This window comes from Triticum aestivum, chromosome 7A, assembly GCF_018294505.1.
Source record: "Triticum aestivum cultivar Chinese Spring chromosome 7A, IWGSC CS RefSeq v2.1, whole genome shotgun sequence".
In the NCBI taxonomy this organism is placed as follows: domain Eukaryota; kingdom Viridiplantae; phylum Streptophyta; class Magnoliopsida; order Poales; family Poaceae; genus Triticum; species Triticum aestivum.
This window is the reverse complement of record NC_057812.1, coordinates 159,114,726-159,130,726: the sequence shown is the minus strand read 5'-3', so window position 1 is coordinate 159,130,726 and position 16,001 is coordinate 159,114,726.

The window sequence follows — 16,001 nt, the reverse complement described above, 5'->3', positions numbered from 1 at the left end:
GACCTCATTGTAACGAAGCTCGACAAGGACCTCAAATGTAGCAAACTGGACAGCCTGAGAAGTGGTAGTAGTGTAACTGCTCCGAGATGTACGAGTGTAAGTGCTGGAATCAGAACTGGTGCGCAGAGTAACCACTGCGTGATACTCATACACTGAGTCAGCTAGACGCTCCCGATACACGCGATAGACTGGATCGTCGCCGAGGGGGTACAGCGGACGCCACACGCTACGAAGGAGACGCGGCGACGTGGACGGCATCAGCCGCAACTGGCATGGATACGGCATCGGAGCCATCTACACTCACAACCATTAGCAGGTTAGCATAAAAATAAAACAAGTGCATGCAATGCAACGACCAGCTATAAATGCTACCGACACTCAACTTAGACTCGTATCTAACATACAATAAACACGTTGAAGTCAAGCATGGCCTACAGTCAGCACGCCTCTGATACCAAGCGTTGTGGTACCCCGACTCAGAGCGACCAGTTTACCTTGCATTGCCAGCTCGAAGACCATGTCTTCTGGCAACACACAACATCTTGGTACAGAAAACAACCGCTTTATTGATGCTAGCGGCTCAAAGTTTACATTACAACAGGTAGCGAGGCCAAGCGGCACACCCGGTGTGGCTGAACAATATGTACATTATTTAGTGAACATAAAGGGGCCTCGATCATAACAACTATGCGACAGCGGAACAACGTCGTAGCGGAACTCCATAGCACAAGGGCACCGATGTGGACACGATCTAGACTCGCGCAGCACTCCTTTCCACGGGACTTTCCTGAAATCTGGCATGACACGCTAGGTCAGTACACCGAATGTACTTGTAAGCTCACAAAAAGCATAAACATAATGACAACCAATATATTGATAATTAACCAATTATTAGTAATGCAACAATGTAACCAACATGTTGTGATCACGCTCTTATGAGAACAGTCCCTCAGACTAGCTTACCAACGGTGATCGCTTCTGGATCACAAATGTACCAACCACGTGATCTTAGCTATGGATACCTTCTGATCATTCCGGCGACCACAGCCACGACCAATATTTGGTCTCAAACAGTGATCCTTCCGGTGATCACAACCATGACCAACACTTGGTCTCAACCAACAGGATGACCTTCCCACCATCCTCAACAGTGCAAAGTTCATGACTTAGTGTGCAAGATTAATTAAATGTTGACCCATGGTGTGACCTACTTTCGAGGTGTCCGTAACCGTGGACTTGGCTATCGATAGATTAATACACTCTGCAGAGGTAGCGCACTGTACCCACACCACGGAACCCATGGCCTCGTACTCCCATTCGGGTGGACCAACGGCATTCTGAAGAAACCCCTCCATTGCCATGACACTCTCTCAGCCACTCCGACCCACTCCCAACTGGGCTAGTCCTGGGTGGCCCCGTGTCTACCAAAGACACAACGACCACCGTCGTGGCCAACGTCCCTCACGGGGACTGGTACCAAAAATCTCAACAACGGGCACACAAGGTTAAGTCTACTTACCGGGCCAGGGTACCGCACACCCATAACCTTCCCTAGTTGGAGGCATCGACCAGAGGCATGACAACGGACCGAATAAAGGCCTTCCCATACAGGCAAATGTGGTTGCACTGGGAAAAACTCGATTCAGTGGCACCATGACCCGGTCGACGATATATTCAAGTTGTATTATTATCAGGTTCAACTTAAATTGAAAATAACCGGTGTCATAGTATGCCATGTAGTGAAACAATACCATATGCATCACATATTCATGGAAAAGACTGAGTCAACTATTTTCACACTAAGCAAAACCATCAACAACTCTTGACACTCCTCTGGTCAAGATTAAACCTCACATTAAACAAAATCTATTCTAACAAGTTTTACCATTTTTCTTATGCAAGAAAAATAACTTCAATTAATTACTTAAATCCATAACCATATTATTTCTTTCATAGCAAAAATTAATTCTAGTTTCTTTATCAACTTAGTTAGCTCTAAACTTTCTGTAACACAAGCACTTGAACAAGCTCTTAACAGAATATAAATAACACAACAATAATCTATATGCATGGATTAAATCATTCACTCAAGTAGAAAAAATCACAAATATTGCAATGGCACCATGAAAATATTGTTGTGGCTTGCCTTGGTGCAGATGAGGCTCACAAGCCCTCTGGTGATCCTAAAGACAAGCTTCACTCTCTACAAATAATTTTAAACACAAAAAGAAAACATCAAGAACCCTTCTGAAAATCACCAGAAAATCTAGACAACAGGGGAAAATCCCAATTTCGGTGGGATGCTAGATTTCTTTGCAAAGAACACAATGCAAAAAGAATCAATTCATTTGGACTTATGGTTGAAGAGTTATAGCTGTTTGAATCTCTCTGGATATAGTTGAAATTTGAATTTAAATAAAAAAAGACTAGGGGGTGACGTCGAAGGCGTAAAGCCTCGGGGTGCCACCACTCATACGTACCGCTTCACGCGCGTACTGAGTGGCTGACTAGCGAGCCCCACTAGTCAGGTGAGGGGGAGAGGGAGAAGGAAACATAGGAGGTCGCGGCTTCGCCGGAGCTTACGCCGGTGACGAGGGCTCCTTGGCCAAAACGAGAGGGAGGGATAGAGAGAGGGGATGGTGGTGCACCTGCCCGTACCCGTAGCGTAGCTAGGGGTGGTCGGACGGTGTCGGAATCGACCTTGCAAGCGGAGGCAGAGAGCTGAGGTCGCCGAAGACGAAGACGACGGCGAACAACGGCGACTCTAGGGGCTCCAACCAGGCGGAACAGCACCACCGGAGAGTGGCGGAGGCCCTGGAAGGGTTGCCCAGGCCTGGGAGGGGCTGGAGCTACCGTGACGACCCGAGAGGATCGCCGGCGAGCTTGAGCTCGGGGACGGTGGCCCGCGGCCTGCCCGGCCGGGCTACGGTTCTCTACGATGTTGTGGGGTGTGTGGGAGTGGAGGATGGTGCTCGAGGAGGCTGGGGGTGGCTCCATTTATAGGCGAGCCTCGAGGGGGGAATCGGGCTCCGCCATTGAGACCTGGACATGGTGCCCGACGACGAGCGGCGTCAGTGAGAGGGGGAGAAGTCGATGCAGCTCACGCGGGGATTGTGGGGGAACGGGGATGAGCACATGATCGAGGAGAAGGCGACGAGCATACTGCACACCGCACTGTTACATTGGCCGGACCGTTCCCGTGCTCGCTGCGGTGAGCTCCGGCGTCGGCGAGTGCGAGGGGAGAGTTAAGGGGATTTGGACGAAGATGGTGGCGAGGTTTGGCATGCTTTGGCAGTCGAGGAAGCGAGCACGCGCGAAACAGAGCGCTCGGCGGCACTCAGAGCGCGCCGACACGCAGGCTGGCATCATGTACACGCGTGGTCACCGCGTGAACTTTGCCCTCAGGCCGACCTATGTCCAAAGTTCATGTCTGGCTTGTTGTTCGTGGTAGTTTTGAATATTACCATGATTTGGTTTGGACCCAGACGCAGTAGAAAAGATTTCACAAGCAAAGTAAGTTTCTGATCAGTAACTTTGAGAGTTTACTGAGGTCAAACGGCTGGGAGTTTGAGGCTGGGTTTTGGAGGCTAGCAATCATCTACTAAGGTGATGATGCACAAGAAAAACCAGCCTCATTGGAGCAAGTAAAATGGTAGTTGCTGTAGAAATCACCATTTCTGTCCAGAACAGAAAATATTTTCTGTAGCAAAAATATTCCAAAAAGTGGTGCAATATTTTTGCTCAGGAAGGTGCCCTAGGTTTCAAATAATATTTGTGAATTTTCTCAGATTTTTGTGGGCATGAAAAATTAGGGTTGCTTTGGAGCACATTGATCTAGCTAGGGTTTAAGAGAAGGAAATGAATACTTTTCATTAAGGAAAAATATTCCAACTATTATTATGAGGTGAACCAGAGAGGAAATGATGATCAGGGAGGGAGATGAGGCACTTGGGTGAAAGCCAAGGGTACCCAAGTGTTTAAGTCCACATGAAAAGATTCAAAAACTCCAAATTTCAAAATCAATTCAAATGAAAATCAGGCAAATAAAAGAGGGAAAAAACCAGGCTGTCACATGCAATCAATCATGCAACAGTTATAACATAGGATGACACAGAATTAGCTCCAGTTCATCAATGTAATGTAGGCATGTATTCCGAATATAGTCATACATGCTTATGGAAAAGAACTTGCATGGCATCTTTTGTCCTACCCTCCCGTGGCAGCGGGGTCCTATTGGAAACTAAGGGATATTAAGGCCTCCTTTTAATAGAGTATCGGACCAAAGCATTAACACATAGTGAATACATGAACTCCTCAAACTACGGTCATCACCAGTAAGTATCCCGATTATTGTCACTTCGGGGTTAACGGATCATAACACATAATAGGTGACTATAGACTTGCAAGGTAGGATCAAGAACTCACATATATTCATGAAAACATAATAGGTTCAGATCTGAAATCATGGCACTCGGGCCCTAGTGACAAGCATTAAGCATAGCAAAATCATATCAACATCAATCTCAGAACATAGTGGATACTAGGGATCAAACCCTAACAAAACTAACTCGATTACATGATAAATCTCATCCAATCCATCACCGTCCAGGAAGCCGACGATGGAATTACTCACGCACGGCGGTGAGCATCATGAAATTGGTGATGGAGGAAGGTTGATGATGATGATGGCGATGGATTCCCCTCTCTGGAGCCCCGAGCGGACTCCAGATCAGCCCTCCCGAGAGAGTTTAGGGCTTGGCGAGGGCTCTGTATCGTAAAACATGATGAATCCTTCTCTTTGTTCTTTTCTCCCCGAACACGAATATATGGAGTCAGGATGGACGTCGGTGGAGCATCAGGGGGCCCATGAGGCAGGGGGCGCGCCCCCACCCTTGTGGAAAGGGTGTGGGACCCCTGACGTTGATTCTTTCGCCAGTATTTTTTATATATTCCAAAAATAATCTCCGTTGATTTTCAGGTCATTCTGAGAACTTTATTTCTACACAAAAATAACACCATGGAAATTCTGCTGAAAACAACGCCAGTCCGGGTTAGTTCCGTTCAAATCATGCAAGTTAGAGTCCAAAACAAGGGCAAAAGTGTTTGGAAAAGTAGATACGATGGAGACGTATCAACTCCCCCAAGCTTAAACCTTTGCTTGTCCTCAAGCAATTCAGTTGATAAACTGAAAGTGATAAAGAAAAACTTTTACAAACTCTATTTGATCTTGTTGTTGCAAATATGTAAAGCCAGCATTCAAGTTTTCAATAAAGATTATGAACTAACCATATTCACAATAACATTTAGGTCTCATGTTTACTCATATCAATGGCATAATCAACTAACGAGCAATAATAGTAAATCTCGGATGACAACACTTTCTCAAAACAATCATAATATGATATAACAAGATGGTATCTCTGATACGTCTCCCTCGTATCTACTTTTCCAAACACTTTTGTCCTTGTTTTGGACTCTAACTTGCATGATTTGAATGGAACTAACCCGGACTGACGGTGTTTTAAGCAGAATTGCCATGGTGTTATTTTTGTGCAGAAATAAAAGTTCTTGGAATGACCTGAAAATGAACAGCGAATTATTGTGGAATATATAAAAAATACTGGGATAAGAATCCACGTCAGGGGGCCTCCACCTGTCCACGAGGGTGGGGGCACGCCCCCTGCCTCGTAGGCCCCCTGACGCTCCACCGACCTCAACTCCAACTCCATATATTCGTGTTCGGGGAGAAAAAAATCAGAGAGAAAGATTCATCGCATTTTATGATACGGAGCCACCGCCAAGCCCTAAACTCTCTCGGGAGGGCTGATCTGGAGTCCGTTCGGGGCTCGGGAGAGGGGAATCTGTCGCCATCGTCATCATAAACCATCCTCCATCACCAATTTCATGATGCTCAACGCCGTGCGTGAGTAATTCCATCATAGGCTTGGTGGACGGTGATGGGTTGGATGAGATTTATCAAGTAATCGAGTTAATTTTGTTAGGGTTTGATCCCTAATATCCACTATGTTCTGAGATTGATGTTGCTATGACTTTGCTATGCTTAATGCTTGTCACTAGGGCCCGAGTGCCATGATTTAAGATCTAAACCTATTATGTTTTCACCAATATATGAGAGTTCTTGATCCTATCTTGCAAGTCTATAGTCACCTACTATGTGTTATGATCCGGCAACCCCGAAGTGACAATAATCGGGACCACTCCCGGTGATGACCGTAGTTTGAGGAGTTCATGTATTCACTGTGTGTTAATGCTTTGGTCCGGTACTCTATTAAAAGGAGGCTTTAATATCCCTTAGTTTCCGCTAGGACCCCACTGCCACGGGAGGGTAGGACAAAACATGCCATGCAAGTTCTTTTCCATAAGCACGTATGACTATATTCGGAATACATGCCTACATTACATTGATGAACTGGAGCTAGTTCTGTGTCACCCTAGGTTATGACTGTTACATGATCGATCACATCTGGCATAATTCTCTATCACCGATCCATTGCCTACGAGATTTCCATATATTGTTCCTCACTTATTTACTTTTCTGTTGCTACTGTTACAATCACTATAAAACACCAAAAATATTACTTTTGCTACCGTTACCTTTTGCTATCGTTACCACTACTATCATATTACTTTGCTACTAAACACTTTGCTGCAGATATTAAGTTATCCAGGTGTGGTTGAATTGACAACTCGGCTGCTAATACTTAAGAATATTCTTTGGCTCCCCTTATGTCGAATCAATAAATTTGGGCTGAATACTCTACCCTCAAAAACTGTTGCGATCCCCTATACTTATGGGTTATTAAGACTATTTTTTGGCGCCGTTGCTGGGGAGCATAGCTCTATTCTTTGAGTCACTTGGGATTTATATCTGCTTATCATTATGAAGACCTTGAAAGATCCAAGAACTAAAATTTATCCCTCAACTACGAGGGGAGGTAAGGAACTGCCATCTAGCTCTGCACTTGATTCATCTTCTATTTTGAGTAAGCTTGTGACACATAAACCTGCTTCTGCTGTTAATTCTGATATGTCGCATGTTATTGATGATGCCACTTCTGCTATGCATGATACTTATGATGAAACTACTTCTATGCTTGATACTACTATGCCACTTGGTGAATTTCATGATGAACAACTTGCTAGGGCTAGAGAGAATGAAATTATTGAAACTGATAATATTGATGAAAGTGATGATGAAGATTCTCCCCCTAGATATGAATTATCTGTTGTGCCTGAGGGCTAGTTATGGATGAAGAAACTGCTAGAGATTTTCTTGCTTGCAATGATAGGAGTGATCTTAAGAAATTATTAGCTAAGCTGAAACAAAAAACTCTGAATGCTAGAATGAAATATGATCCTGCTTATGCTACTTCACCTATCTTTGTTACTGATAAGGATTATGAATTCTCTGTCGACCCTGATATAATTACTTTGGTTGGATCTGATCCTTTCTATGGCTATGAATCTGAAACTGTTGTGGCACATCTTACTAAATTAAATGATATAGCAACCCTGTTCACTAATGATGAGAAAACTCGATACTATTATATCCTTAAGTTAATTCCATTCTCATTAAAGGGTGATGCTAAGATATGGTTTAATTCTCTTGATCCTGGTTATGTGCGTAGTCCCCAGGATATGATTTATTACTTCTCTGCTAAATATTTCCCTGCTCATAAGAAACAAGCTGCTTTAAGGGAAATATATAATTTTGTGCAAATTGAAGAAGAGAGTCTCCCACAAGCTTGGGGGAGGCTTCTCCAATTACTTAATGCTTTGCCTGATCATCCTCTTAAGAAAAATGAAATACTTGATATCTTTTATAATGGACTAATCGATGCTTCCAGAGACCACCTGGATAGTTGTGCTAGTTGTGTTTTCAGGGAAAGAACACCAGATGAAGATGAAATTTTATTGAATAATATGTTGACCAATGAAAATAATTGGACACTTCCTGATCCAATTCCTGATCCAATACCTGAACCAACTCCTAAGACAACTCTGAAGAAAAGGGGTATTCTATTTCTCAGTCCTGAAGATATGCAAGAGGCAAAGAAATCTATGAAAGAAAAGGGTATTAAAGCTGAAGATGTTAAGAATTTTCCTCCTATCGAAGAAATACATGGTCTTAATTTACCGCCTGTTGAAGAAATACATGGTTTTAATCCATCACCTATTGAAGAAACACATGGTCTTGATAACCCGACACAGATAGTAAAGGTAATTCTCTCTATAGATATGATAAAGCTGAAATCCCTCCTACCAAGTTTGCTAGCCAATGTTTGGATGAATTTGATAACTTTATGGTTAAGCAAGAAGATTTTAATGCTTATGTTGGTAGACAATTGAAACATAATGCTTATATGATAGAACACTTGAGTGATTATATGGCCAATGTTAAAGGTGAACTTAAACTTATTAGTAAGCATGCTTCTATGGTTACCACTCAAGTAGAACAAGTACTTAAAGCCCAGAATGATTTGCTCAATGAATTTAATAGTAAGAGTAATGATTTTGCTATTAGAGTGGCTACTAGAACTGGTAAAATGACTTAGGAACCTTTGTATCCCGAAGGCCATCCTAAGAGAATTGAGCAGGATTCTCAGAGAAATAATGTAGATGCACCTAGTCCTTCTAAAAGGAAGAAAAAGAAAAATGATAAGACTTTGCATGCTTCTAGTGAACCTGTTGTTGACACACCTGAGAATCCCAATGATATTTCTATTTCTGATGCTGAAACCCAATCTGGTAATGACCATGAACCTAGTGATAATGTTAATGATGATGTTCATGTTGATGCTCAACCTAGCAATGATAATGATGTAGAAACTGAACCTGCTGTTGATCTTGATAACCCACAATCAAAGAATCAACGTTATGATAAGAGAGACTTTGTTGCTAGGAAGCATAGTAAGGAAAGAGAACAATGGGTTCAGAAACTCATGCCTTTTCCTCCCAAACCATCCAAGAAAAAGGATGATGAGGATTTTGAGCGCTTTGCTGAAATGTTTAGACCTATCTTTTTGCGTATGCGATTAACTGATATGCTCAAAATGAATCCTTATGCTAAGTATATGAAAGAAATTGTTACGAATAAAAGAAAGATACCGGAAGCTGAAATTTCCACCATGCTTGCTAATTACACTTTTAAGGGTGGAATACCTAAGAAACTTGGAGATCCAGGAGTACCAACTATACCATGCTCCATTAAAAGAAACTATGTTAAAACTGCTTTATGTGATCTTGGAGCCGGTGTTAGTGTTATGCCTCTCTCTTTATATCATAGACTTGATTTGAATAAGTTGACACCTACTGAAATATCCTTGTAAATGGATGATAAATCAACTGCTATACCTGTCGGTATTTGTGAGGATGTGCCTGTTGTGGTTGCAAATGTTACTATTTTAACAGACTTTGTTATTCTTGATATTCCCGAGGACGATAGTATGTCCATTATTCTTGGAAGACCTTTTTTGAATACTGCAGGGGCTGTTATTGATTGCAACAAAGGCAATGTCACTTTTCATGTTAATGGCAATGAGCATACGATACACTTTCCGAGGAAACAACCTCAAGTTCATAGTATAAACTCCATTGGAAAAATTCCATCGATTATTTTTGGAGGTTTTGAATTTCCTCTTCCTACTGTCAAGAAGAAATATGATATTCTTATTATTGGGGACGTGCATATCCCCGTTGAGGTAATCTAGTGTTGTTCGAAAATTCTCCGGTTCCATGTTATTCGAAATGAGTTTGTTAACAAGACTTGATCAACCTTGTTAGTGGATTCCTTTTGATGAGCATGAGATGGATGAATTTAGAAAACACAACTCTCTGTACCCTCTTTTTACTTTCTGTTATTTATATTAAATAAAGCAAAAACAGTATATCCTGTCTGTTTTCTGAATTATCCATGCAATAAAAAATACCCCGAAAATAAAAGTTCTCCAAATGCCCTTGAAATTTAAATATGATTTTTTCTTGAATATTTGAGAATATCTGGCATTGAGAACACAGTAGGGGGAGCAAGCACCTGGACACGAGGGTCTAGGGTGCGCCCATCCCCTGGGCGTGCCCCTACCTCGTGGGCCCATGGTGGCTCCCCTCCACTTATTCCAGCCACCAGACACTCCTTCTTCCTTCGAAAAAAATCACCAACCAGCTCAAGCATGAGTTCTAACTCATTTTGCTGCGATTTTCGATCTCTTTTCTCAAAACACGTCTCACAAAACTGCTTTGGGGGATTGTTCCTTGGTATGCGACTCCTCCAATGGTCCAATTAGTTTTTGTTCTAGTGCCTTGTTCATTGAATTTTTTGCTGCCTAGGTGACCCTGTTCTTGAGCTTGCATGTCAAATTTATATGGTCAATAGTAGTTTTAATGCATGATTTATCCTCTAGGCACTTGTGGGAGTAGTTGCTATCAATTTTGTTGAGTTTGGCTTACTTTTATTTTGAAGTTACTAAAATTTTCAGAGGAAGAAATATGTTTAGGAAAATTTACCAAGGTGGTCCTTCAAGGAAGCAAGGACCCAGGCTCGCAATGCGCGATGCCGACGATGAACCACCAAGGGACGCCCAAGTGCGGGCTTGTGAATGGCCTTCAGAGGATTTCATGGATCGAGTAGGAATCAAGGAAGAATTTAACGCGTATGTGCATAATGCCGATCTTGAGAGCTTCGAGGCAGATAAGTGCTGCCAATACCACTATCTCACTGATTCCTTTGTGAGGAGGTTTGAATTTTCATCATCACGCAATTCTCAAACTGTCCTGTTTGATCTTTATGAAAATTCTTATACTATGGACTTAGAGGATTTCAATACTGCTTGCAAACTTCCACAATGGGGTAGCACTAGTGAGCCTCGCAAATCTGAGTTTAGAGATTTTCTAGCTAGTATAACTGTGGGAGAGTCTAGAGATATAACACAAGCCACTATAGGGAGCATTCATTTTCCTGCTATACATTATTTTGCTCTGTTCATAGGTAGGTGCATAAATGGTAAGGATGAAGCATGCCACATGTGTGTCCCTGATCTCAGTGTTCTCAGGAGTGCTGTATTAGGAGATAAACATTATAATTTGGGAGCCATTGTTCCACGTAGGTTGCATAATAATAGATTTCATGGAGATCTCTTTGGTGGAATTTATGTAACCCGTCTAGCTAATTTTCTTGATATACCCATATGTGGGTATGATATTGAGTTGACTCCTATTTATTTAGATTATGAGGCTATGGTTCGTCATCAGTTTGTTGAGAGGAACGATCAGTTCCTCCAATATTGACTAATCTTTGACAGACGACGCACCTATCACGTCGCTCTCCCTGCTCCTGCTTTCTTTGACTCTCAGGCAAAAGGGAGATATGTTATAACTAGGGAGGAGGCGGACTAGTATAAGAGGAGGACGGAGACGACCCATCTCCAAGCGGCAACCCATGAGGCTATAGCTGCTGCATCTCAGTACGACCCCAGCTACAAATTTGGATATCCGCCAGGCCAGCCGTGGCCATAGACCAACGTAGGCCAAAAGCCTAAGCTTGGGGGAGTACGTATTTCTCACCGACATTACATTTATGTTCAGACACTTATTGCTAGTTGTCAGTGCTCGTACTTTTTCATTGTATCATCCATGCTAGCTTATTTTCTGTTTTTATGCTTTCTTCTTGTGTGTTTGATAAACCTTAATAAAAAACCAAAAAAATAGTTGTAGCTTTTAGCTAGTTTCATTTCCATGCGTGTAGTAGTAGTAGTAATAATAAAAGAAAACCCAAAAAGATTTCCCATTCTTCTTTTGCTTGTTGGGAGCTTTCCAGTGTAAATAGTTTTATTTCTTTTCATTTCTTTGGGGGTCGATAGGAGAAGACCATAATTAAATTGTTAAAGTGGCTCTTATATGCATTATTGTTGATCTGAAAAAAGAGCCCATATTGCCTTGTCTTCTCCTGTTTATTGAATGCTTGCAGATTCCAACTTAGTCCAATGCACGTGCACTATTATCATTACTCACATTGTTCAGTCGTGCAAGTGAAAGGCAATCATGACGATATATGATGGACTGATTGAGATGAGAGAAGCTGGTATGAACTCGACCTCTCTTGTTTTTGTAAATATGATTAGTTCATCGTTCCTGATTCAGCCTATTATGAATAAACATGTTTGCAATGACAATTAGAGATTATAGTTGCTTATGCCATGCTTAATTAGCTAGGAGTTTATAATGGTTTACCTTGCGTGCCAACATGCTATTAAAATGGTTGTGATGTGGTATGATAGGGTGGTATCCTCTTTTGAATGTTTCGAGTGGCTTGACTTGGCACATGTTCACGCATGTAGTTGAAACAAAATCAACATAGCCTTCACGATATTTATGTTCATGGTGGATTATATCCTACTCATGCTTGCACTCAATGTTCATTAATTTTAATGCATGTTCATGACTGTTGTCACTCTCTAGCTGGTCGCTTCCCAGTCTTTTGCTAGCCTTCACTTGTACTAAGCGGGAATAATGCTTGTGCATCCAATCTCTTAAACCCCAAAGTTATTCCATATGAGTCCACCATACCTTCCTATATGCGGTATTTACCTGCCGTTCCAAGTAAATTTGAATGTGCCAAACTCTAAACCTTCAAATAAACATTCTGTTTTGTATGCTCGAATAGCTCATGTATCAACTAGGGATGTCCGTATCTTCCATGTTAGGCGGATTATTCTCAAGGGGGTGGACTCTGCTCCTCACTCACAAGAAAATGGCTGGTCACCGGGATGCCCAGTCCCATGCTTTATGCAAATCAAATCAAAATAATTGCAAACAAAACTCCCCCGGGACTGTTGTTAGTTGGAGGCACTCGTTGTTTCGAGCAAGCCATGGATTGATGCTTGTTGGTGGAGGGGGAGTATAAACTTTACCATTCTGTTTGGGAACCGCCTATAATGTGTGTAGCATGGAAGATATCGCCATCTCTTGGTTGTTATGTTGACAATGAAAGTATACCGCTCAAAATATTGTTCTTATCTATTTCAAAAACCGAGCTCTGGCACCTCTACAAATCCCTGCTTCCCTCTGCGAAGGGCCTATATATTTACTTTTATGTTGAGTCATCATCCTCTTATTAAAAAGTACCAGTTGGAGAGCACCTCTGTCATTTGCATTCATTACTGATTAGTTTACATTGAGTATGACTTGACTGGATCTCTTTTACCATGAATTACATTGTCTAGTCAGTCCTTGATCTTTAAAGGTGCTCTACATTTATGTTTTGCGGTCTCAGAAAGCGCTAGCGAGATACCATCTTGTTATATCATATCATGATTGTTTTGAGAAAGTGTTGTCATCCGAGATTTACTATTATTGCTCGCTAGTTGATTATGCCATTGATATGAGTAAACGTGAGACCTAAATGTTATTGTGAATATGGTTAGTTCATAATCTTTGCTAAAAACTTGAATGCTGGCTTTACATATTTACAACAACAAGAGTAAACAGAGTTTGTAAAAGTTTCTCTTTATCACTTTCAGTTTATCAACTGAATTGCTTGAGGACAAGCAAAGGTTTAAGCTTGGGGGAGTTGATACGTCTCCATCGTATATACTTTTCCAAACACTTTTGCCCTTGTTTTGGACTCTAACTTGCATGATTTGAATGGAACTAACCCGGACTGACGCTGTTTTCAGCAGAATTGCCATGGTGTTATTTTTGTGCAGAAATAGAAGTTCTCGAAATGACCTGAAAATCAACGGCGAATTATTTTGGAATATATAAAAAATACTAGAAGAAGAATCCATGCCAGGGGGGCCTCCACCTGTCCATGAGGGTGGGGGCGCGCCTGCCCCCCTGGGCGCGCCCCCTACCTCGTGCCCCCCTAATGCTCCACCAACCTCAACTCTAACTCCATATAATCGTGTTCAGCGAGAAAAAAATCAGAGAGAAAGATTCATCGCGTTTTACGATACGGAGCCACCGCCAAGCCCTAAACTCTCTCGGGAGGGCTGATCTAGAGTCCGTTCGGGGCTCCGGAGAGGGGAATCTATTGCCATCGTCATCATCAACCATCCTCCATCACCAATTTCAAGATGCTCACCGCCGTGCGTGAGTAATTCCATTGTAGGCTTGCTGGACGGTGATGGGTTGGATGAGATTTATCATGTAATCGAGTTAGTTTTGTTAGGGTTTGATCCCTAGTATCCACTATGTTCTGAGATTGATGTTGCTATGACTTTGCTATGCTTAATGCTTGTCACTAGGGACCGAGTGCCATGATTTGAGATCTAAACCTATTATGTTTTCATCAATATATGAGAGCTCTTGATCCTATCTTGCAAGTCTATAGTCACATACTATGTGTTATGATCCGGCAACCCCGAAGTGACAATAATCGGGCCCACTCCCGGTGATGACCGTAGTTTGGGGAGTCCATGTATTCACTATGTGTTAATGCTTTGGTCCGATACTCTATTAAAAGGAGGCCTTAATATCCCTTAGTTTCTGCTAGGACCCCTCTGCCACAGGAGGGTAGAACAAAAGATGTCATGCAAGTTATTTTCCATAAGCATGTATGACTATATTCGGAATACATGCCTACATTACATTGATGAACTGGAGCTAGTTTTGTGTCACCCTAGGTTATGACTGTTACATGATCGATCGCATCCGGCATAATTCTCTATCACTGATCCATTGCCTACGAGCTTTCCATATATTGTTCCTCCCTTATTTACTTTTCTGTTGCTACTGTTACAATCACTATAAAACACCAAAAATATTACTTTTGCTACTGTTACCTTTTGCTATCGTTACCACTACTATCATATTACTTTGCTACTAAACACTTTGCTGAAGATATTAAGTTATCCAGGTGTGGTTGAATTAACAACTCAACTGCTGATACTTGAGAATATTCTTTGGCTCCCCTTGTGTCGAATCAATAAATTTGGGTTGAATACTCTACCCTCGAAAACTGTTGTGATCCCCTATACTTGTGGGTTATCAATCTCGCTAGCCCTTTCTGAGACTGCAAAACATAAATGCAGAGCACCTTTAAAGATCAAGGGCTGACTGGAAATTGTAATTCATGGTAAAAGAGATCCGGTCAAGTCATACTCAATGTAAACTAACAATAATACATGCAAATGACAGCGGTGATCTCCAACTGGTGCTTTTTAATAAGTGGATGATGACTCAACATAAAAGTAAATAGATAGGCCCTTCGGAGAGGGGAGCAGGGATTTGTAGAGGTGCCAGAGCTCGGTTTTGAAATAGAGATGAATAAAATTTTGAGCGGTATACTTTCATTGTCAACATAACAACCGAGAGATCTCGATATCTTCCATGCTACACACATTATAGGCGGTTCCCAAGGAGAATGGTAATGTTTATACCCCCCACCACCAACAAGCATCAATACATGGCTTGCCCGAAACAACGGGTGCCTCCAACTAACAACAATCCTGGGGGAGTTTTGTTTGCAATTATTTTGATTTGATTTGAGCATGGGACTGGGCATCCCGGTGACCAGCCATTTTCTCACGAGTGAGGAGCGGAGTCCACTCCTCTTAAGAATAACCCGCCTAGCATAGAAGATACAGACATCCCTAGTTGATACATGAGCTATTCGAGCATACAAAACAGAATGTTTATTTGAAGGTTTAGAGTTTGGCACATACAAATTTACTTGGAACGGCAAGTAGATACCATATATAGGTAGGTATGGTGGACTCATATGGAATAACTTTGGGGTTTATGGAGTTGGATGCACAAGCAGTATTCCCGCTTAGTACAAGTGAAGGCTAGAAAGAGACTGGGAAGCGACCAGCTAGAGAGTGACAATAGTCATGAACATGCATTAAAATTAATTAATACTGAATGCAAGCATGAGTAGGATATAATTCACCATGAACATAAACGTCGTGGAGTCTATCTTGATTTTGTTTCAACTACATGCAGGAACATGTGTCAAGTCAAGCCACTCGAATCATTCAAAGGAG